Source organism: Humulus lupulus, chromosome 4 (genome assembly GCF_963169125.1).
Source record: "Humulus lupulus chromosome 4, drHumLupu1.1, whole genome shotgun sequence".
In the NCBI taxonomy this organism is placed as follows: Eukaryota; Viridiplantae; Streptophyta; class Magnoliopsida; order Rosales; family Cannabaceae; genus Humulus; species Humulus lupulus.
The window spans coordinates 123,644,242-123,670,819 of NC_084796.1; positions in this window are offsets into that span (position 1 = coordinate 123,644,242).

A 26,578-nucleotide genomic window follows, 5' to 3' on the forward strand; every position below is an offset into this window, starting at 1 on the left:
CCTCGGGACCAATCCTAAGCCCTCGGGAAGCCCCAATTCCACCAAACGGGGTGGTGGAATCGAACCCCCGGCCAAAAACCCTTAAAAATAACCCAAAAACCCTTTTTCTGGAAACAGGGTAGCGCTACAATGCTCTTTGAGGGCGCTACAAAGCTACAAACAGAACAAAAAACACCCTCAGAATACTTGGCCTAGCGCTACAGCGCCCAAAGGCTAGCGTTGTAGCGCTAGTCACAGAACATCAAATGTTGTTTTTCCCTCCTTCGATTTTCCTCGAGCCAAACCTTACCAAAACTTCTCCAAACTTCCACCAAACTTAGAATCAATCTTACTAACATGTCTAACTCATCCCAAGCATCCCAACCATACCAAACTTAAACACATGCACCCCTAATCCAACATTTCACCATAGCTGAACCTAGAATTCAAAAACTCAGAAAAAAAAACCACTGAAACCCCAAAGTTCAAACTAGAATTCCCTTACCTTTGTTGGATAAATTTAGTCTAGGTTATCCTCCTCACAAGCTTGGCATTCAATTCCTCAAAGCTCAACTCCAATTTCCCTAGAATTTCCCCACCAAATACAGCTTAGAAATCTTAGTTCAACATCAAAACCAGAAACCAATGTAAACCTCAAAGTCTTACCTCAACTGGATAGTTTGTTCTTGCTAAATCCCTGCCAATTCCTCCAGCCAGATCAAAGACCTTAACCTCAAACTTCTGCCCTGATTCTCCCTAAGTTTCTACCCCAAAAATCCTCAAGAGATGGTGAAGAAAACTTGAACCGAGAGAGAGAAAAGAGTAGACTTCCAATCCCCTTTCTTTCCTTCTTTTTCTTTCTTTTTCTTTCCTTCAGACTTTTATTTCTTTCTACAAGTTCCACTAAACATAAAGCCTCAATTATGCCTATCCTTTATAAGCCCAAATGACCTCAATACCCTCCCCTTTAATTCTAACTCTTTTAATCCACCTAGGGGTATTTTGGTCATTTCACCCAATTCCCGGTAATTCTTCGAGTGTCTCTAATATTTACCGCTTACTTCCCGACACTTAACTAATCACCAATTATTTTCTTCAATGTCAAAATTAACCCCAATATATTCTCTAAATTCCCATTTATACACCCAGGCTCGCCCCGAGCCGGGTATAAATCCCCGTCGTGACTTTTTCGCTAAACCGCTCACTAGGATCGTCTCGAATCACAGATCACAAATATATCCACATAATAATGTGGTCTCAACAATTTATCACATTTATATGCAGTTATGCCCTCAACGGGCCAAAATTACAAATATGCCCTTTCTAACCTAATCAGAGCCTACAGGCATACTAATACACATAGTCATGCATCTCAAATATTCAAATAGCCATATAACATGCTTTTAATCATTAAATCACACATATTCCAATTATGCCCTCCCGGCACACTAATCAAGGCCCTTAAGCCTTATTAGTAAATTTGGGTCGTTACAACTATCCCCTCCTAATGAGAATTTCGTCCTCGAAATTTACCTGAATAACTCGGGATATTGATCCCGCATCGCTGTCTCAAGATCCCAGGTCGCTTCCTCGACCCTACTATTCCTCCACAACATCTCAAATATTCAAATAGCCTTCTGACACTATAGACTTAGGAACCCCATGGAGACGTACGATCTCCCTCACATACAACTCAGCATACTGATCCACAGTATATGTCGATCTCACTGGAAGAAAATGGGCTGACTTGGTATACATGTCCACTATCACCCACACCGAGTCATGAAGCCCAACTATTCTGGGTAAACCTCCCACAAAATCCATAGTAATGTCCTCCCATTTCCACTTAGGAATACCCAAAGGCTGAAGCAACCCTGCTGGTCGCTGATGCTCAGCTTTCACCTGCTGACAGGTTAAGCATCTGGCTACGTACTCCACCACATCCTTTTACATCCCGGGCCACCAATATAACATCCGTAGATCCTGGTACATCTTCGTGGTACCCGGATGAAGTGAGTACGGCGTCGTATGAGACTCATTTAGTATCTCTCGTCTGATCCCCTCATCAGCTGGAACGCATATCCGTCCCTGATATTGAACCAAACCAACCTCAGAAATAGAATAGTCCTTAGCTATTCCTGCTAAGACATTCTCTCTAATCCCCTGTAACTGAGCGTCTGCCAACTGTCCTTCTCTGATCCGCTCTAGCAGGGTCGACTGTAGAGTAATATTGGCCAACCGGCCTACCACCAACTCTATCCCTGTTCTGACCATCTCATCAGCTAACTCCCTTGAGATCTGAATGGAACTATATAACTGACCTGGGCCTCTCCGGCTCAATGCATCTGCCATCACATTGGCTTTCCCCGGATGGTAAAGAATATCACAATCATAGTCTTTTACCAACTTAAGACAACACCTCTCTCTCATGTTCAAGTCCTTCTGTGTAAAGAAATACTTCAGACACTTATGTTCAGTGTACACCTCACACTTCTCCCCATACAAGTAATGTCGCCAAATCTTCAGTTTGAATACCACTGCTGCTAACTCCAAATCATGGGTAGGATACCGATGCTTATACTCCTTCAGCTGTCGTGATGCATAAGATATAACCTTCTCATTCTGCATCAACACACAGCCTAAACCTAACCTCGATGCATCGCAGTAAACAACAAACTTCCCTTCCCCTGAAGGAAGACTCAACACAGGCGCCGAAATAAGTCGTCGCTTCAGTTCTTGAAAACTGTCTTCGCACTTGTCTGACCAGATAAACTTCAAATTCTTCCACGTTAATTCTGTCATCGGTGCTGCTATCTTCGAGAAGCCCTCTACAAACCGTCTGTAATAACCCGCCAAACCGAGAAAACTCCGCACCTCTGAGGCGTTCCTTGGCCTCGGCCAGTCACTAACTACCTCTACCTTAGATGGATCCACCTTAATCCCATCTGCACCCACTATATGTCCAAGGAATGTCACTTCTGGTAACAAAAATTCACATTTCTTGAACTTGGTGTACAACTGATGCTCCCTCAACCTTTGAAGAACCCGTCGAAGATGAAGCTCGTGCTCTGCCTCTGAACTGGAATACACTAAGATGTCGTCGATGAAGACAACAACGAACTCATCCAAAAAGTCCTTGAATACCCTGTTCATTATGTCCATAAAGGCTGTTGGGGCGTTGGTCAAACCAAACGACATGACCAAAAACTCATAATGCCCATACCTCATTCGAAAGGCCGTCTTCGATATATCCTCATCCTTGATCCTCAGCTGGTGATAACCAGATCAAAGATCAATCTTTGAGAACACCGTATTACCCTACAGCTGATCGAACAAGTCATCAATCCTTTGTAGGGGATACTTATTCTTGATAGTCAACTTGTTCAATTCCCGGTAGTCTATATACATTCTCAAAGTCCTGTCCTTCTTCTTCACAAACAAAACTGGAGAACCCAATGGTGAGTAACTAGGCCTGATGAACCCCAAATCCAGAAGCTCCTGTGACTGTATCTTCAATTCTTTCAGTTTCGCCGGTGCCATCCTATATGGTGCCCTCGACATGGGCTCTGTCCTTGGCACTAACTCAATAGCAAACTAAATCTCTCTACGCGGCGGCAACCCAGGAAAATCCTCAGGAAACACATCCAGGAACTCGCAAACCAATCTGGTCTCCTCCGGTCCTACTGGTGAAACCCTGGTGGTATCCACCACACTAGCCAGAAAGCCTATGCATCCACCCTAAAGCAAGTATCTCACTCTCAATGTCGATATCTTGGGTACGCGGGGTCCATGCACTGCTCCCACAAAAACGAAAGGATCCTCACCCTCTGGCTCAAAAGTCACCATCTTCTTCCTGCAGTCAATGGTAGCTCCATATCTAACCAACCAATCCATACCTAGAATCATATCAAAGTCCTCCATACTCAACTCAATCAAGTCTACTGATTACTCCCTACCATCAATTATCACTGGTAGTGCTCTAATCCACCTCCAAGACACTACCAGTTCACCTGTAGGAAAAATAGTCCCAAACCCTGAAACACAATACTCACTTGGTCTACACAGTCTATCAATCACCTTACTAGAAACAAACGAATGTGTAGCACCAGAGTCAATCAATACAGTAAAAGGAGTGCCAGTACTAGAAAGCTGACATGTCACTACTGAGGGACTAGCGTCGGCCTCTGCCTGGGTCAGGGTGAACACTCGAGCTGGAGTCAAGCTGTCCACTTTCCCCGCATCTCCCTTCTTCACTGCCGGGCAATCTTTCTTGAGGTGTCCCACCACCCCACACATATAACAGGCCTTAGCCCGACACTCGCCCGGATGGCGTCTTCTGCAACTTGTGCACTCAGGATAAGTCCTCCATGCATCACCGCCTCCCTGACGGCCACCCTGAGTACCCCGACCTCTCCTATCAGGACCAGGAGCGATCGAAGCATCAGGAGTCTTCCTCTTCAAATCAATGGGGCCTCCGCCCCTACCAAAACCAGAATATGGAGGCACCGCCCTGCGGCCCTCCCTTCTCGCTGCACTTTCTCTCCATATCTTATTTTCTGCCTCCTCAGTAGTAAGAGCCTTTTCTACAACTTGGGCATATGTTGTCCCTCCAAAAACTGTTCTCACATCTCGGGCTATCATAGCATTTAGCCCTCTGATAAATCTGTCCTGCCTAGATGCATCGGTAGGCACAAGGTCAGGTGCAAACTTCATAAGTCTGCCAAACTTTAGGGCATACTATGTAACTGTCATACTACCCTGAACCAGCCCCACGAACTCATTTACTTTCGCTGCCCTAATGGCAACATTATAATACTTCTGACTGAACAAGTCATTGAATCCTTCCCAAGTCAAAGCAGTACCATCCCTGGTCTGTGATGCCACCGCCCACCAGATTCGGGCATCCTCTCTCAGCATAAATGTGGCACAGGCCACTCTGTCATGTCCCTCTACCCTCATAAAATCAAGAATGGTAGTAATCATGGTCATCCACTGTTCAGGTCTTCCCTCAAGATCGGGGGTTGTTGCTTTCTGAACCGCTCATACAACGGCTCCCATCTATTCCCAACCTCAACTGGCTGCACAACAGGTACCACTGCAGGTGGCACAATAGGGGCAACACTCCCAGACGGAGCCTGCTGCCGCATAATTCGAATCTGTTTATCTTGGCTCTGTAGCCGAGCCTGCATGTCTGCCATCAGCTGCTACCAATTCTCAGGGACTGGCGGAGGGGTCTGGGCCTGATCATCATCTCTAGTCCCGGACCTGCCGGCTAGTCGCGTAGATTTTCTTGGACGCATAATTATCTAAGTCAATCTGTAATCAACGACTTGGCAATTAGACTATGATGACAGGGTAATAATCCTTTCATGATCCATCACTGGAACTCCAATCATTCACAAGCAATCAATTTCATAGCAATTTATCCAAATATTCATTCACATGTAAAGCACTGCTAATAAACATGCCTCAATAACATCATGCAACAGTCAAGGGCCAGGCCCTATTAGTATCTCATGCTCCCTATTAATCAAATAGATATCAACAGTCATAACTCAATGAAATCATTTAAGTACATAGTCATGTATACACAATTTACCAAACCCTGAGTCGAGCATGTCTCTCGCGGCAAATGTACATGTCCAGCTAGTCTTCAGGAACCCATAAACCTAGGACGCTCTAATACCAAGTTGTAACGCCTTGGATAGCCAAGACCGTTACACTGTGTGTTTATAAAAAGTGCTAGACTTGCTAAACAAGTCATTTAATTAAAAACGTGTTATTGAAACTATAGCGGAACTAGGACAAAAAGATTTTGGTCTCAAAAGCCGCATTTCTTATAAATAAACACTTTTTGATTAAATGGTATCCCAAAATATAAGATTAAAGTCATTTACAAAGATCCATGATTTAAATACAGTAATTAGCCACTCTAAGGCAAAACAAACTGATAGGCATTCCTTGTCCTGATCCACTCCTTGGCCATGGCGGCCGAACAACTGACTATGTATATTCAGCCTCGCAGCTCTCCATCTCAGGATTGGTCCAACTTGCCTTAGCCTTTACCTGCACCAAGTAGCACCCTTGAGTTAAGGCCCAGCAAGAAAACACAACGATAAAGCACAATCATTCAACAGATAATCAGATAATTCATATCGCATAAGCTTATACTCAACAGTCTTAGCATTTATGATAACCAAGTATTCATCATGCCAAACATATCATTTCACATCAACAATAAATTCACAAATGATAACTAGGGTTAGCACCCTTAGGTCGCACCCTCTGTTTATCCCACTAACTCCGGCCCGCTTAAACCGAGCTCAGTGAGTATTAAGTCGTCATCGGCTACCAGTGGCCAAGCCGCGCCCTGTTCGCAAATATTGTATACGGCACCCTTAGGCCATTTATCACATGTCCCATGGAATAATACCATCTTGACATTTTACAGATATTGGGAGCACTTAGTCCCATCACAAACACATAACTAGGTGCAGTTATTTTACCTTTAAATTTGCTAGCTTCGTTCACTATGATCCTTGAGCACGATCATTCTTAAGCCCTAGCGCACACCAACTCATAACAATAGATCAGAATCATCACCAAACCTCAAGTCCAAAACCTAGCCTCCGGACCAATCCTGAGCCCTCAGAAAACCCTAATTCCAGCAAACGGGGTGGTGGAATCGAACCCCGAACCCCCGGGCAAAAACCCTTGAAAATGACCCAAAAACCCTTTTCTGGAAACAGGGTAGCGCTACAACGCTCTTTGGAGAGCGTTACAGTGCTACAAACAGAACCAAAAATACCCTCAGAATACTTGGCCTAGCGCTATAGTGCCCCAAGGCTAGCGCTGTAGCGCTAGTCACAGAACAGCAAATGATGTTTTTCCCTCCTTCGATTTTCCCCGAGCCAAACCTTACCAAAACTTCTCCAAACTTCCACCAAACTTAGAATCAAGATTAATAACATGTCTAACTCATCCCAAGCATCCCAACCATACCAAACTTTAACACATGCACCCCTAATCCAACATTTCACCATAGCTGAACATAGAATTCAAAATCTCAGCAAAACACCCATTGAAACCACTAAGTTCGAACTAGAATTCCCTTACCTTCGCTGGATAAATTTAGTCTAGGTTGTCCTCCTCACAAGCTTGGCCTTCAATTCCTCAAAGCTCACCTTACATTTCCCGAGAATTTCCCCACCAAATACAACATAGAAATCTTAGTTCAACATCAAAACCAGAAACCAATGTAAACCTCAAAGTCTTACCTCAACTAGATAGTTTGTTCTTGCTAAATCCCAGCCAATTCCTCCAGCCAGATCAAAGACCTTAACCTCAAACTTCTGCTCTAATTCTCCCTAAGTTTCTGCCCCAAAAATCCTCAAGAGATGGTGAAGAAAACTTGAACCGAGAGAGAGAAAAGAGTAGATTTCCAATCCCCTTTCTTTCCTTCTTTTTGTTTCCTTCTGACTTTTATTTCTTTCTACAAGTTCCACTAAACATAATGCCTCAGTTATGCCTATCCTTTATAAGCCCAAATGACCACAATACCCTCCCCTTTAATTCTAACTCTTTTAATCCACCTAGGGGTATTTTGGTCATTTCACCCAATTACCACTAATTCCTCGAGTGTCTCTAATATTTACCGCTTACTTCCCGACACTTAACTAATCACCAGTTATATTCTTCAATGCCAAAATTAACCCCAATATATTTTCTAAATTCCCATTTATACACCCAGGCTCCCCCCGAGCCGGGTATAAATCCTCGCCATGACTTTTCTGCTAAACCGCTCACTAGGATTGTCTCGAATCATAGATCACAAATATATTCACATAATAATGTGGTCTCAACAATTTATCACATTTATATACAGTTATGCCCTCAACGGGCAAAAATTACAATTATTCCCTTTCTAACCTAATCAGGGCCTACATGCATACTAATACACATAGTCATGCATCTCAAATATTCAAATAGCCATATAACATGCTTTTAATCATTAAATCACATATATTCCAATTATGCCCTCCTGGCACACTAATCAAGGCCCTTAAGCCTTATTAGTAAATTTGGGTCATTACACTCAGGGTCGGCGCCCTTAGGTCGCACCCTCTATTTAACAAATTGTCTTCGGCTCACTTAGGTCGCCCCCAGTGTTATACCCACTGTCTTCGGCCAGCTTAATCGAGCTCAGTGATTAATAAGCTGTCCTCAGCTACCAGTTGCTGAGCCGCGCCCTGTGCACAAATATTGATTCCGAAAGTCTTAGGCCGTTTATCATATGTCCCTGTGGCGTAATACCACCCCATGCCATTATATACAAATATAGGGAACTCTTAGTCCCAGTACAATCACATATCAAAATCATACAAAAATGTATACAAATATAGGGAACACTTAGTCCCAACTTAACCACATAACCGGGTGTAGTTTTCTTACCTTAGATTCTGAAAGATTTGTTTAGCGAAATTGACCTTCAAGCACGATCTTGTCCAAGCCCTAGTGTACACCTAGTCATAGCCACAAATTAGGATCATCACCAAACTTCAATTCTAAAACCTAGCCTTGGGACCAATCCCGAGCCCTCGGGAAGCCCTAATTCCACCAAACGGGGTGGTGGAATCAGACCCCGAGTCCCTTGGCAAAAACCCTAAGAAATAACTCAAAAACCCACCTATGGGAATAGGGTAGCGCTACAGCACCCTAAGGAGGGCCCTACAGCGCTACAAACAGAGCGAAATTCCCCCCAAAACACGAAGTGTAGCGCTATAGTGCTCTACTGCTAGCGCTACAACCAGCACAACCCTCTTTCTAGGTTTTGCCTTCAAACTTTCCCCCGAGCCAAAGCTCTACCAAACCACTCCAAAACTTACCGAACCTCAAAGTTGACCTTACAACCCACTATAACTCAACCAAGAAAACCCATCAACATCAAAAGCACAGCCAAAACATTATCAAACACAGAAATCACTCTTGAGCCCAAGAACTCAAGAACACCATAGAAACCAGAAACTTAGAACTTCCAAGTTAGAATTGGTTACCTTAGCTAGGTGAATTCGACCCTAGGTTGTCTTAGATGCTCTTCCGAACTTTAGCTTCTCAAATCCCCAAGTTCAAGCCCTTAGTTTCAATCAATAACCCAAAATCAGAATTCAACCTAACACACCCAGGAAAATTCAGTTAAAACCCTTAATCCTTACCTTGATTAGCTGTTAATTCTAGTTAGCTTCTCAACCACCTCTAAGAATCAAAGCCCCCAAGACCTTGCTTATCCTTTTCCCTAAGTTTTCAGCTCCAACAGCCACAAGAAATGGTGGAGAGATGGCCAACCGAATGGAGGAGGAAAGAGGTCTCTGTTTTTCCTTCTCCTCTTCTTTCCTTCTGTTTCTATAACCTTCTACAACTCCCACTAACTCCAAATAATCAGATATAAAAAATATATCTCTTAATAGGCAAAAGTATCTTTTACCGTCCCATTTAAATTAAGCCTTCTAAAACACTCTAAGGGCATTTTGGTCATTACTCCCAATTCCCGCTAATTCCTCGAGTGTCCCGACACCTAACTAGTCACCAATTATTTTCCTCAGTATTAAATAGTCTCCAACATATTTCCCAATTTCCCAAAAACACCCCCCCCCCCCCGAGCCGGGTATAAATCCCCATTGTGACTTTTTCGCTAAATCTTTCACAGGGATCGCCTTGAGTCTCAAACAACAAATATATCCACATAATAATGTGGTCTCAGAAATTTATCTCAAATAATCATGTTTATGCCATCAACGAGCCAAAATTACAATTGTACCCTTATAACCTAATCAGGGCCTATATGCATACTAATCCCCATAGTCATGCATCTCATATATTCATATAATCATATATGCATGCTTATCTCATAGTCATGCATCTAATCATATCCATATACTCATTCGATCATGCATGCCATACAATCATGCATTTAATCATTCATTCACATAGATACTAGTTATGCCCTCCTTGCACACTAATCAAGGCCCTTAAGCCTGATTAGCAATTTTTGGGTCGTTACAACTATACCCTCCTTATAACAATTTCGTCCTTGAAATTTATTCGAACACGCATCAGGTGACAACTCCTATACCTCTGACCATATCTCTAGACTCCAATTCTTTACCTTTGATCCTGCAGTAACACTCTTACGAGAGTGACAATCTTTTCCATATGATCTCATCGTATAGCTATAATCTCATTAACCTTTTCCTGCTTAAAAAATTCTACTGAATCCCGGAGTCTGCTCGACCCATCAGCGATCATTTCCCATCTTGTTATTGATACTAATAAAACTCATAAGCCATTACCCACACCGGGGTAAGACAAACTTGTGGTCCCCTTGCCTCATTCTTTATTCAATCTTAGAATTCTTGTTAGACCAGGAATCAAACTCCCTTTTTCTTCCTCATACCATCATCCTTTTTCTTGTCTGCACTGCTTGGGGATTTACAAGTCTCCCACTCTAGAATTTCGTGTTCAAACACTTGATTTTTGCAAACCATTTTTTCCTTTTAGACAGGCAGACGCTTCTGCCCTAATAATTCTCATAACCTCATTGGTTTTCCGTTGAACCAATACTGAATCGTAATACTCTTTGTCTTTCGTTTGCTTACTTAGAATCGACACCACATGCCTCCTATCTTACCATATCTTATGTTGTGTCACCTTAGCTGCAAGCCAGCATTCATCACTGTGGCTGCTCACCAAAGTGCTATAATTTTTTTAATATCCCAAACACTTACACATTTATAAAATAGCCATCAATCCTTAATTTCTTTCCAGAACCTGGAGAATTAAGGAATCTCATCCGTTAACATCAATTGTCACACTATGTAACTCATTCATACGAACCAAACTGTATTAACTCAATCTGCCGAGTTATAACTCAAACTACCCTACTTATAGTTCAACGTGGTCTGTCCTTAACCAGTCTTTGAATCCTATCTAAGTTAATCTGACTAGTCTTAGGTGTCAACGATACGTATCGTCTTGTGGTACTCTTTGTCGTTTTAGCTTTGGTTGTTCAGATTTGAACATTTCAATATTGAGTAGTGAAGACATTTCAAATCTGATCACATATAGACTTTCCTCTAGATTTTTGTAACAAACATGCGAACTATTTCTTGAAATAATAACATAATTATTATTAAAAGTAATAGAATAGTATTGTTTTAAACATTTGGAAACATAAATTAAATTCATTTTGAAATCAGGAATAAAATAGATGTTTTTAGAGATAAAATATTATTTTAAGTAAAATAAAATTTTGCTTCTCCCACTGCTCTAGCTGAAGCAAAAGCCCATGTCCCCACTCTCAGTGTGAACCACCATTCTTGGAGATCTCTTAAGAGCTAAGCATTTGCAAATCAGAAAAAACATAATTAGTGGCTCCTGAATCAACTATCCAAGTATAATAAATATTTTCCACTAAACAAGCCTCAAAGTAAAGCAAATCAGATTTACTTTCCTTTTTGTTCTTTAACTCCTCGAGGTTCCTTTTACTGTTCCTCTTACAATACCCATCTGTATGATAATGGGAACAATTCCAATTGTAGTTGGAGTGGGCAACTTCTTTGCCCTTGCCATTGTTAATGCAAGGCTTCTGAGTTATGTGCTTAGTCATTGGCAATAAATTCTTGTTTCTTTTTCACCTTTTAATATTACTAATTAATTTATCATTAGCAAAACTTGACATATGTGAGTTTCCTGCAGTCATTGTATTAATGAAATTAAACAAAAAATAAATAAATACAATCATACACTTATACACAATACATCATAGTATTCGCACAATGAAATAAAAATAATCATGATGTATGCTTTCAAAAACCTATTCATATAAGTACAACGATGAGATAACCAACACAAGTATATGCCGTTGATAGGATAGATCAAATACTTGCTAGTTATCAAATACTTGCTAGTTAAAACGAGACACTCTCAATTGTTATTATATCAAGATATCTGATATCTTTATAATAAATAATTACAGTTATATTAGTAAAAAAATGTATCCAACTAGGGTAGATATATTTTTCATGAGTGTAACCTACTATTTCAGGTTTCTCAACTTAACCCATGAGTGGCGTCGATAGGATAGGTCAAACATGGACACCCTATTGCAAAGAGGTCTACCTGTTAAAATCCTAGCCAAAACACCTCCCAATAGGGAGCACGAAAGTAAAGTCGTCTCAAGGCCCTTACTAGAACCAACACTTTACAACCAATAATGGAGACCGTAGGTTACAATGCCTTATAACATTCTCTCACTCACTATTTTAGAAATAAAAGATTTTCTATTAAAGTATCTCATAATTTAATTACTAAGTGATTATTACCAAAATTTAACTAGTAAATGTAAATCACTTATGCAATCCAAATTTTAACTCTTAAAATTCTAAGATTACCAAATTTATAATATTATTACTAACAATTACTAATGAATTGTAAACTATGTTTTTCCTAGGATTAAACTCATTTCTTACTCTAAAACATATTAAGGTAATCTAGACATGCTATTAATGTGACAATGTCCATTTTAGCTACTTAAATCTAATTCACAGTATTTGTGTCCATTTATGGTAGAAAAAGAACTACACTACTTTTCTATCCTAGGAGACATATTAATAAAAATTAACATGTATACATAGCATGACATTAAAATGATGTAATTAGTGAGCGTTCCTATTCTATATGACATATAAAGTGATCATATCAACATGTTATTAATGATACAATATAATTAAATATTAGGGTATTGAATGTGTTCTCTTTGTTAAACGAAATTACAAAAATACACCATGACTTTCCTTGGGCTTCAAAACTTTCTTGTAATCTCCATCGGCCTCGTCCTTCGTTGTGGGTCTTGGGAATTGCACACTCAAACCCTAACCCTATGTTCTAAATGAGATGACCTAATTTCCAAAATTAGGATTTTATCAAAAGTTTGTAATCTTTTGTTATTAAAATAATAATTTCATAAATTATTAATTAATAACTAGTGGAAAGTGATTAACATTTATTAAATAATAATTTCATAAATTATTAATTAATAACTAATAGTGTCCAAAACTATTATCAATATTTTGAGAAAAATAATTCATAATTATTTTTTATTTATAATAAATTTTTTCTTAAACTATTATTGTAATTACAATTACTGGGATTATAATTACTCAAATTATATTTAATTAATTAGTTTCTATAAACTAAATTTTTGACTCCATTTAAGGTGTTAAAAAATTGTCATTTCTCTAAATGAAATAAATTCTTAATTTTATTAGTGATTTCTTAAACCAATATTTGATTTCAATAAATCAAATATTTTTCAATAAGAAATGAAAACTAATAATCTTGTATTACAAACAATGTATTTGACTAATTTAATAGTCAATGTTCCCAATAATAAAATTAAGAAAAGTGAACAATTTACTTTCTTAATTTTGAATTAAGACATAAATGTCGTGCTTCCCAAAATTAATAAATAACAATTTATTTCGTAATAAATTAATTAATATTGTTAATTTTCAAAATATTGAAATTAATTAATTAATAAAATAATTAATCAATTTAAATTTAAATTTGATAACCATCACAAACTTGCTACATTTTAAGGAGGAAAGTTTTCTTTTTGTTTCTTAAACAAAAAAATTGGGGTCATTAAACTAACAACCCAAATATATATCTCATAAATATGACAATATCTAAAATTGTAATATATATATTCATTTAAATTAAATTAATTGAATAATAATAAAAAAAACTGCATGCACAAATTGTGCACCTGCGCATAGATTAATAATCAAACAAAGTTTGGTTAGTTGAACAAAAAGTGCATCACGTGTATAACTTGTTATTTTGTTATTAAAAAAAAAAAAGAACCGATCAATATCAGTACTCACGCATGGTGACACTCACTGCAGCTTTAAAAAAAATGTTGATCATTTAATAATCTCATTAATTGTTTTAGCGACCATATAACACAATTGCAATTATATAATATATATGTATCACGGCCAACCATCAGTAAAAATTTCAAAAAAATGATTACTATAATCATTCAAATCCAATTTTTGTGTCTTTTAGTATTCAATAACATCTCATTAAACAACATAATTAAAATTCCAAAACATAAAATTAAAGAATTACAATGATTCTATACCTAACAAAACAATACGAGTGAGTGTAGATCGAATCTAATTCTGAAAAAAAAACAAAACTAAAAAACAACAAGAACCATATAATTAATGATCAATCCGATTCATAACATCCATAAAACATATTAAAAATACATATAATAAATAAAAACAGCCCTTAAACTAATTCATAAATCATATGCTCTATGTGTTCATATATGCAAAATAAATACAGACTAGATTCATGACACATGATCTCAACCATTGTTCTGGTACCAATTTTTGGTTTTTGATCATGTGATTGACACTGCAGTGGAAGCATGAGATAATATTTCAAATAAATAATAACATTTATTAAAGCATGAGATCGAATCACACTAAGAACCATAACTAGAATGAGATCTTTCTCATGCGACATGAATCTGAATAAAAAGAAAAATACAAATACCTTTTTATAGATGTAGAACACGTGTAGATCAAATAACGTCCTAGCCTCCTAACCCACCATCTTCCATACTATGACTTGCACAAAGGAAATGAGACAAGTGGATGTCTATCCTATTTGGTAGGGTACACTAGAACACACTCTTGAATCTAAACACATGAGAGAGTGTTCTTCTCACAATACAGAGAGAACAAAGTTCTCTATTTTTCAGCCTTGTCATATAACGTTAAAAAATGCATCTGATCTCTTTTTTTTTTGGGTTGATGTTTTATTCTATTAATATAACAATAGAAATAAGACCTAGCCCCAATCACATTGGGCTTATCTGCGGTCCATAATCTATTTGGACTGTGGTTGGCGCCAACTACAGGTCTGTGGGCCCTGCAGTATTTTATCTCTATAAAATGCTATTTGTTGGGCCTTTATCATCTTACTTTATGCAATATACAATTATACTACAAAATTAAATATGATTAAATTAATTTTCAAAAAAATATTCAATTCACAAAATTATTAATATAATTTTATTTGTCATTAAATATTATTTCATAAATAATATTTTACATATAATATTAATTTATGAGATTAAAAATAATAATTTATTATTTTTAATTATGTCCTTTTATTACCAAAATTCTACCTCTGTGTTATCGATCTAGTACGGGGATAGTATGGACCCGTAGTTCTATGCTCCAATAATTTAATTAATTTTACTAACTCTTAGTTCCATTGATTAATTTATTAACTATGAATTATTGAACTAGAGATTCATATTTGAACTCTCAAAACTATAGTCTTATATTATTAGAAGCTATAACTATAAAGTCGTCAATTGATTTAGTCATTACATGAGTTATGACCCTCTCCTAGTTGTTCATAATTAAAGCTAGGTCTTAATGGCCGTTAACCTCTCTAATTATGTCTTTAGCAATTAGTTCCATTGATTTTCTAATGAACATTATTCTATAAATTTTATTATAGAATGAAATTTCTCTTTTCTAACATAAATTGAGCACTCTATGTTCAAGTCCCGAATCAACACTAAAAAGGAACAACTAATCTTCTTTCATTTATGTAAGGAGATGATTCTATATCAGTGTAGTATGTTCCCAACCACTTGTAGTTCTATGACTTTAAGATATCAGGAATTTGATTGTAGGAATATTGAACCTTACTTGATAAGTCAAAAGTCATTAAAGCACAAATAGGAGTTCATTACTCGCTTCAGGATTATAGAATATCAATTGACCATCAATTGATAAATGTTGAACTTCTATATTTTAGCGAAGATTATTAGATGTTCTTTCTTTCATCATGTCCCAGTCCAATACAATCTATATTGTATATGGTGTCTCTATCATTTTGTGTCGCTACATTTAACATTCTAGATAAAATGCCCTGTCTTAAACCGAAGATAGAGCGTTCTCATATTCTTTATTAAATAAAACCCCAACTTTATTTAGCGATTGCAGACAATTATTATATTATTATCTTGAATTAAATCATCTTGTATATATATGATTATACATTTACTTAATTGAAGACCACATCAATAATATTGGATCTTCATGATAAATGACATGTATAATTAAATACAAATATGAGTGCAAAATATTGACTTTATTTAATTAACAGTAATTGTTCATATAGAAATACACTTTAAGGGTAAAAATCCCATTAGTATGGACCTTGGTGAGGATTACATGGTATGGTTGGTGATGGAGACCATTCCATGTCAGTTTGATTCGATCAGATCAAGCTACAATGCTCATAAAAAATCAATCGACTATTGGGAAGATGTCTGCTATTCTTGCCAAGGAAGAGGAGGACATGAGAAAAGGAAGGGCAAGAAGCATCTGCACGGTGACAAATCCTAACAATCCTCACTAAAGCCTCCTAAGAAGAAAGCATTTATTCATAAAGGGATGAATAGCCAGGCTCATCCTCTACTGATCATAAGAATGAGTTTTTCAAAGGGAAGTGCAACTTTTGCCAGAATTTTGGGCACAAGAAAGTTGATTGTCAAAAGCTCCAAGATCACATAGAAAAGAAAGGCAATGACAAGTTAAAGAAGATTGAGTAGTTTGGAGCAGAATGTGTACATGAGAGACAATACAAAAGACCAAGTTGAATTTTTGGAGACAGTTACGTTACAGTTGCATACATGACACTTTTGGAGTTACAGGATGTTGCTTAAAGACCTTGTATTAGGAGGAATTTTATATTTTGTATCTATTTTGGATAGACTAGGCTATAGTTTTCATTTTGGAACTAGAAAACTTACTTTGTTTCGTGACTTTCTTTTGGTTGGGAATGGAACTTTATGGGGAAATTTATATAAACTTATTTTGCATGATGTTGCTCCTATTGCTTCTACTTCTTCTCTTAATATTGTTGTTGGTTCCCAACTTGCAATATTAGATTTGAAATCCTCTATGTAGTGACACAAACGTTTAGGCCATATCTCTAGAGACAGAATGGAAAGGTTGGTCCAAGATAGGGTACTTCAATATTTGGATTTTTCAAATTTCACTGTCTTTGTTGATTGCATTAAAGGAAAGTTAAATGCCAAGGTTAGAAAGACTAAAATAGACAGGTAAATAGGATTGTTGGAGTTGATTGACATTGATATATGTGGACCATTTATTCCACAAGCCATGGGTGGTTATAAATACTTCATTACCTTTACTGATGACTTTTCCTGATATGGCCATGTAGAGTTCATTCGTGAAAAATTTGAATCTTTGTATGCATTGAAGATTTTTATGATGAATATTGAGCTTCAAAAGGGGAAGAAGATCAAGGCAGTTAATTCTGATAGAGGTGGAGAGCAATATGGGCATTATGATGAAAATGGAAGGAACCCCGTGCCTAATGCTAGGTACTTACAGGAATGTGGCATTGACGCAAGATATACAATGCCAGGAACTGAACAACAAAATGGAATCGCTAGAAGGAGAAGTCCCACTCTTCTTAACATGGTGCAATGTATGTTGATTCTTTCGATTTTTCCAGAGTTGTAATTGGGTGAGGCATTAAAGACTACAACTTATATCTTGAATCAAGTACTCAACAAGTATGTTCCAAAGACGCCTTATGAGCTATTGTCAAGTAAGAAACCAAGCTTGCGTCATTTTCATATTTGGGGGTGCAAAGCAAAAGTGGGGCCCTACAATTCATGATCTAAGAAACTTGATCTGATAACCATTAGTGGTTATTTTGTTGGCTACACCATTGGATCAAGGGCTTCTAGATGTTATTGCCCATCTCACAGCACCGGTGTTATAGAATAAGATATTGCTATCTATTTTGAAGATGAATTTGGATCAAGTCAAAGGTCAAGAGAAATTCTTTTAAAGGAAGAATGCATTTCAGCATAAACTCACGATGAACCTCAAAATCAAGAACAAGGTGAAAACCTTGATGTTGGGGATGATGAAGTTGTGGTGAGAAGATCATAGAGAGCCTGTAGGCCTACTATTCCTTATGACTACCTTGTCTATTTTTAGGAACATGAATTTGATGTGGGAGACACTTCTGAGCTAGTCACTTATCAGGAAGCCATGAATAGTCTTCAATCCGTGCTATGGATGGATACAATGAAAGATGAGTTGAGTTCTATGTCACAAAATGAAGTTTGGGAGTTAGTTGAACAACCCAAAGGTTGCATACCCATTGGATGCAAATGGGTGTATAAGAATGACTCAAATCTCCAAGTGGAAAGGTATAAGGCTAGGCTAGTGGCTAAAGGCTATAGCCAGAGAGAAAGTATTGATTTCAAAGATACCTTTTCGCCTGTTTTTACCAAAGATTTGTTGTGAATCATTATGGCTATAGTTGCTCAATTTGATTTAGAACTCAATGAAATGGATGTGAGGACCAGCATCTTGAATGGAAATCTGTTTGATGATGTTTACATGACTCAACCTATTGGTTTTGAAATGTGTGGCAAGGAACATGTTGATGAAGTTTTTCGCCAACACTGGATTAAGGAATCCAAAAATAGAGATATTAGGCTTTTACCGAACCGTAATTAGACAAATAAAAGGTATCAAGAGCACTCACACACTTTTTATGTGGTTCAGTGGTTAAAATCCACCTGCTCCATGAGTCGAGTTTATTAATATGTTTTGTTCTCACCATGAGATTGTTTGTCACAATTTCACCATAGTTTTAGTATACAAGATGTTGATCCTCTTTTATGTCCATTATCCTTTGTATTTATAAGGAATTCTGTCTGGATATTTTTGGGTAACTGTGCATATTTATGGTAACATACATTTTTGGGTAACAACCCATTTACATAAATACATTAATGGCTATTGATTTTATGTCCAAATATCGGGTAATAAATACAAAATAATATATGAGTGTATAAGGATCCTCACTATGCATCCTAATCAGGTTTCCACCAGCTGAACACTTCCTTCGAGTTGGGTGTAAAAGAACTAACCTGAACTGACATGGGTCACGCTCAGAATTTCTCGAAGGCAATCTGACTTGGGCCTAGCTTGAACTATGTTATTGCCACAATCTAATTGTCGTAAGCTATCAAGTTTGACTCGAGTTGTTCACTTCAGATTTAGCCAGATATTCTATCTGCACACTTTCTTCATACAATTGTCAGCCAGCTATACCCCAAGCTCCTGCTCGTACATGACATCACTTATGACACACATAGTAAATGCTTTTAGGCTTCTGTTATGTGAAAATGTTCCTACTCACTCACTCTAGTACGAGACAAGTGTCAGTCTGTAATAGGCGCCTGTTCGAGTTTCGAATACTATGACAATTGTCTTGTCAACTTTTCACTGACACTTGGTTTATTTAATCTAGGCCCTTGGATCTCGAACAGATCTAATTGCGTGGCCTAGATCGGATCCAGAAGTTTACATATATATTGGAGAACCAGGCTTGAATCTTACCACCTTTGCATTCAAAAAATTTCCTCACCTTTCTTCTCAAAATACTTTTAGAGCTTTCTGCATTCACTCATTTTCCAAAAACTCAGGTTATTACCTTTGGTATATTTTCAGTATATTTCCAAAAAACGTTTTATGAAATTTTTCAGTATATTTTCCAATTTTGGTTGTGCTTGAGTTTAGTAAAGATTTTTGTTAGGCCAAAAACAATAGCACTAGATCTTATTAGAAATAATGCAAAAAAATGGGTTATTTTCTCGGTTTGAAAGAGGATCGTCTGAATATGTGAATGTGAAGATTTGAGGATTTTTAGGTTTAGTTCTAGGTAACTTAAGGGTCACGATTTCTCGAGTGGTTTTTCATTAAACCGCTTTCCCTAAAAGGTAGGTATGACGCGCGAATCCCGAAGTATCAAAGGTTTCTCGAGGATACAGCGCATAGTCACTGACCGCACGTGAGCACACGTATTGGCTCTCGGGGAAATCTTAGCTCGTATATATCTTAGGTCAAATAGATTGAATCCAAAACCCAAGGTTCCTTTACTTTTATCATCGTAGTAAGGTTGTATCTTAGTTCACCTCTAATAGGTCGCTTTGTCGCTAAGCGAACTAAACTATGGCTAACCATAAGAAGTCAATGGCGAGCTCTTCTGCCCAAAATAAGAATAAGGGTAAGCAAATTGCATCCGAGACCCTCATTCCCCACTTTGGCCCAGTGGTGGACCCAACGTGTAACGACCCAAATTCACTAATAAGGCTTAAGGGCCTTGATTAGTATGCCGGGAGGGCATGATGGGAATTATGTGTGATTATTATGATTAAGATGTATGATTATGATTTTAAGCATGTTATATGACTATGTGAATTATATTATGTGATAATAATGATTTGTGAATTGTACTGTGTGGGTGCTGTGAAACAAACGTGATGCACGTGCCAAGACGGTCCTAGGGAACTAGATAAAGGTAACTGGTGGTTTGGTAACCTGTGTAACTATTAGTAACCTTGGAGAGTAACAAGCTTTAAGGGGAAAGTGGTAGAATTGCAAAACTGGTGAAAAGACAAGTGTACCCTTGAGGTTTAGTTAGAAAATGATATTTGGAGAGGGTTAAGAAGGTCTTTTGGCAGTGTTATAGAGTCTTTGGCTGAAAGAAAAAGATAGGTACGATTTGTTTATGCAAAGTATAACTGAAGTTAAGCTTTTGGAAGACTAGAAAGGGCAAGAAGGAAAGGGGGAATCAAGAACTTAGGAAGCAAGGTGGGAGAGGAGCTGAACTGAATTCTTTGAGGCTAAAGAAGGGCTTAAGGGTGTGGAATCAAGCTTATATCAAGGTTTATACTGAGGTAAGGGATTGATCTCTGTTTTGTTAAGTTTTGAATTTGGTTTTTGAAAGAATTGAGAAATAGCCATGGTTTTTCTTGTGTGGGATTCAGCTGGTTTGTTAAGGTGGAATTTAGCTCAAGCTTGAATTGGAGGAAGCTCAGGTCGAATTTCTGCTTAAGGTAAGGTCTCTGTATGTTTATTAGGTTTGTTTTTTTAAGGTTTAGGGAGTTTGAAGTGTGGGTTGTGCTTGAGTTCAAACAGTTCATAATTTCTCTGGTTGGAGTTGTCAAGTGGGAAATTCAAGAGTGAATTTTAGGATTGAAGGTGTGAGTGAGCTTGGGCATGATGTCTTTGGGTTGTTGTGAGGTTTGTTAGGGGTTTAGAGTTGGTTTTGGGGCTTAGGATAGAGTTTGGGATGATTTGGAATGAGTTAGGTTCGGGAAAAATGCGAAGGAAAACCCAGAAATCTGGGTCTGCGATGGTGTGCCGCGACACAGCTTTTGCTTGCCGCGGCCTAGGGGTCTCTGGAGGTGGGTGCCGCGGCACAAGGAATGTGGTGCCGCGGCACAAGGCAAATTTCAGGGAGTGATATTTTGCAATTTTTGGTCTTTGCTCTGGGGGTTCGGGGGATGCCTCCGGGGTGTTGTTCTAAGGTTTTGGGGGTTCCGAGAGTGTGGATTAGGTACTGGGAAGGTAGTTTTGGATCGGTTAATGACAAAGAATATTATATTTATGTTGTGATTAGGAATTTGGAGAGGCTCGGGGTAGAGGACCGTGCTTGTGGCTACGTGGCATCGGAAACCAGTAAATTGAAAGGTAAGAACACTGCACTCGAATGTATGATTGTGATGGGACTAAGTGCTCCCGAGAATTGTTTTGTGTCATCGTTGGTATTATGCCAAGGGACACGTGTAAGCGGTCTAAGAGAACCATTCATGAATTTAGCGCATGGAACGCGAATTGGCCACTGGGAGCCAGAAACGAAAGGATAACAGAGGGAGCTGCTTGTGAGCGCTAGCCCTGGTTATCATTTGTGCATTGTGTTATATGAGCTGAAATGCTTTGTATGTGAATTACTTGACTATTGATATGCTTGAGTTTATGAAATGCTACATGAGAAATTGACTTGACAGCTAAGTGAGCATATTCTGTTATTGTTGTATGTTCTTGCTGGGCCTTGGCTCACGGGTGCTACGTGGTGCAGGTAAAGGCAAGAGCAAGTTGGACCAGGCCTGAGGTGGAGAGCTCCGAGGTGAAATGTACATAGCCAGCCGTTCGATCACCACGGTCGAGGAGTGTGTCAGGACGGAGATTACCTAACTGCTCATTTTGCCTTAGTATGGCTGTTGATGTATATAGACTTTGTAACTTTCGTAAATGGCTTTTAAACTGTCATTTTTGGGATCCCATGGACATAAACAATGTTTAGTAGTGAAAACGTGTCTTTTGAGACCAAAATGTTTTTAACCCTAGTACCTTTACTGTTTCTGTAACACGTTTTTACTTTAATGACTTGGTTAGCAAGTCTGGCACTTTACAAACACACAGTGTAACGGTCCTGGCTATCCAGGGCGTTACACAACGTCTTTTTTGAGGCCGAGCATATCGAATCTTGGATAAAGACTGAAGGTAAGGTGAATAAAATTTTACTAAGTCACGGGATCGAGTTGGAACCCGAGGGTCTTGTTGCTCGCCCTCTGATTGAGGGAGAGCGGAGCTGCACTCTGCTCCAGGACAACTTTGGGGCTTGGAGTGATTAGTGCCTTAAGGCAGTTTCCTTTATTCCTTTGGACCAGTATTCCGTAGATTTTTTAAACTACGTCAAACTGGCAACGTTATTGCTCCCCCCAAATTCGTACCGACTTCTTGTGGTGTTATAATTTATATTTTTAAACTACAAGTGGGAGGTCCCTACCCCAACCGATATTATGTACTTATTTTACCTCAAGGCCAATCCAGAATCAAAGGGACAAGGTGATGGCTTCTACTACATCACCAGATTCCCCAGCACAACCTCCATCATCAACCTCCCCAGCCACCTGAATGACTACAACGATCAATTATTTATGTCAAATGAGTTCAAGAACTGCACCCATCGATATTTCAACTGTCCTTGTAAGTTTCTTATCTCCTTGAACTTTGTAGTTGAGTTCTTTCTTAACCAAGTCTAAACATATTATGATCGAGTTGTGTCTTGTGCAGCTATATAATTAAGAGAACAGCCCGGCCAAAGACCCTCAGATGTCAATATGAGACTCTAGCCCATATTCCTACCAGGGAGAAAAAGTTTTGGCTGGTGGTAAATGATGCCTCCATGGTGGCCTGCAAGCTGATCCACAAGGATCAGACACTAACCATCAAAATCCAAGGCCCCTTCCCTAGCTTCCTCCACCCCAAGAGCTTCTCCCAAGCATTGAAAAGGTCAATGGAGAAGAGGAGGTCACACAGTTGGTGCATAAAAGCAAGATTCCTGAGGATGGACAAGATCCTGACAAAGGCTAAGCTGAATTTAGGGCAGCAGCCAGAACCTTCGGCCAAGGTAACCCATGTAGAAAATTGAATTGAGTTGCTACCATTTTTAAGGTAGTTCGATTCAACCCAAAAACAACAGCAGAAAAAGAAACCACCATCTCAGGTAAATGCAATTATGATTCATGAGGCTTCTCATTTTCTTCTTTGTGAACCTGCTCTGATTCCTCAAGTTATTCAGGGGTGAGGCCCCCATTTGCTCAGATCCCAACAAGCCACTCGAGGATGCAAGGATCCTAGAAGCACTTCGTTGACCCTTTCATGACATGGCGAATCACATGGTGGGTCATGCCAACCAAGTAAACATCAGGGATTTTAGGTCCATAGAGGAGCATTCCCTAAGGGACGTCCTGGAGTGAGCCTTGGGAATCAATCTGACTGTGCATTATCCATTTTCTTGTTACATTCCTTTTTTTTGGGAGCTAGATTCGACTCTCGCAAGAGCCCTCCGAGACCGTGTAGAGGTGATGATGAGCTAACATAGCAAGGGCCAGTTATCGAAGCTTAGTGATGTTTAGGGCGCCCTCATCCTATTTTTTTACTTTTTATTTTTATGCTTTATTTCAGGTTCTTTGAACCCATTGTAACTAATCTTTCAAAAGCCAAGACAATCACCTTCGGTCTCAGTTTGAGGTTATTTCTCCTTCAGTTATGCATATACTTGTGTTAATACATGTTCATTAATATCTGATTTATTTTTGTTCCTCTTAACCTATTATCTTGCTATGCTTATGAACTTTAAGTCCTTGTACATTTGTAATCATTGGTGTTACATCTAGGACTTTGCCTGCCTATTAGCATTATAACTGTTAGGAATCAGGCCTTGCACCTAGTTATATCCAGGAGTTTGCTCGTCTAATAGCGTTATACATGTTAGGAATCAAGCATCGAACCTGCTTATATCTAGGATTTTTCTTGCCTAATAGCGTTATAATTTTTAGGAATCAGGCCTTAGACCTGGTTATATTCAGGAATTTTGTTAGTTCATATTAAGAATTTCATTGAAAATTCAAGCTTTAAAAAGCCATAGAATAATTAAGTTTTCGAATTCTAAGTTGAAATTTTTTATCAAATTTCGTTGAATATCTCAAGGACAATGGAGGGTTCTATGACACCTAAGCGATCAGAATTTATAAGTATTGTAGGTCGCTTTTACAGAATAAGCTTGTGACGCATTACAAAAAAAAATGACAACTTTGGTACCTCGTTTAAATTAAGGGACAACCTTATATTATTCAAATTCTTGAAAAAAAACAATGGTTTTTATAAATAAGCCTTATAAGAAAGAAGTATTGCTAAAAAATTAACAAAGTCGTCCAATGATTGGTAGTATTTTTTGAGATGTAGAGCATTCCAAGTCCGTGGGACCAACACTCCACTTAACCAAGCTAGTTTGAAGGTTCCTTCACGCAATATTTCCACAATCTTGTAGGGTCTTTCCCAATTCGGCCTGAACACATCATCCTTAGGATCTTTGTTCGCCAAAAATACGGTTTGGAGCACTAAATAACTTAGTTTGAGACTTCTTCCTTTGCCTTTCGAGTTAAAATATCGAGTTATCCTCTGCTGATAATGGGCTAGTTGTAACTATGAATCCTCCCGTTTTTCTGCGATTAGGTCCAGAGATGAGTTAAGCAAGTCATGCTTTTGATCCTGATCGAAGGTTTTCTATCTATGTGACGTCACTAGTGCCTCAATTGGGAGGATAGCCTCACTCCTAAAGGTAAAAACGAAGAGAATGTGCCCTGTGGAGGTGCGATGTGAGGTCCTATAAGCCCGAAGTACTTGGACGAGTTGCTTAGGCCATAATCCATTAGCTTCGTCTAGTCATTTCTGTATGCTTGCCTTTAGGGTTTATTTACAACCTTGACCTACCCAGTAGCTTGTGTATATGCCATTGAAGAAAAACTCTTGGTTATGTCGTACTTCTCAAAAACGTTTGTGAAGAGATCACTATCGAATTGGGTTTCGTTGTCAAACATTATCTTCTTTAGGAGCCCAAAATGACATATGATGTTGTTCACAATGAAATCCATGAATCATTTCGAGGTTATGGTCACAAAGGCTCGAACTCGACCCACTTTGTAAAGTAGTCGATGGCGACAACTGTATAACGAACACCTCCTTTTCCGATTAGCAATGAACCAATCAGGTCGAGCTCCCATATTGCGATGGCCAGGGTGATGAAATCATGGTTAGCTCCATGGGTGCTACTCGAGCAATTGTGGCAAAGCATTGACACTTATCACACTATTGGACCTACGAGATCGAGTCCTTTTTGAGCGTATGCCAAAAATAGCCCTGCCTCAATATCTTTAGAGCCAGGTTTTCCCCCAAGTGTGGTCTCAATAGAATCCTTCATGTATCTCACGCAGGATAGTCTGTGCTTCATTGGACAGAACACACCACAGGAGGGGCATCGAATGCCCTCTTCGGTAGAGAATCCCCTCAACCATAACATACTGTGGAGACAATTTTCTCGCATTCTTTCAATCATTTTTTAGCTTACCGGTAGTGAGGTATTCCACTATAGGGGTTATATAGGTCAGTTTTGTGTAAATCATTCCAACCTTAACTGGCTCTTTTGTTATACTTGGTTGTTCTAATAAATCCACTGGGACTACGTTTAATGTGTCCACCTCTTTGGTGGTGGAAAGTCAGGCTAAAGCATCATTATTCAAATTCTGCTCTCAGGGTACCTACTTAATGGTGCAGAACTCAAACTTAGACAACTCATTTTTAACCTTAGCTAGATAAGTCACCATTTTGATGCCTCGAACTTGATACTCCCTTAATATTTGATTAACCATGAGCTGGGAATCCCTGTACATTGAATCACCTTTGCTTTCTGTTCTTTTGCCACTCATATTCCAGGCAATAGAGCGTAGTACTTTGCTTCATTGTTGGATGCTTTAAAACTGAATGCCAGGGCTGTATGAAATCGATGTCCCTCAAGTGAGATCAGAATTATTTCAGCTCTGGATCCGTTCTCGTTAAATGATTAATCAATGAAGAGTTTCCACAATTCTTGCACTGGTTCTCTCATTTGCTTGTCCTAGAAACCTGTCCATTCTGCCAAAATATCAGTGAGCGCTTGACTCTTGGTTGCTGTTCGTGGCTTATATACTATCTCTAATTGACTGTGTTCGATGGATCATTTAAGAAAAAGTCCCGATGCTTTAGACTTTTGCAAGATCTCCCTTAAA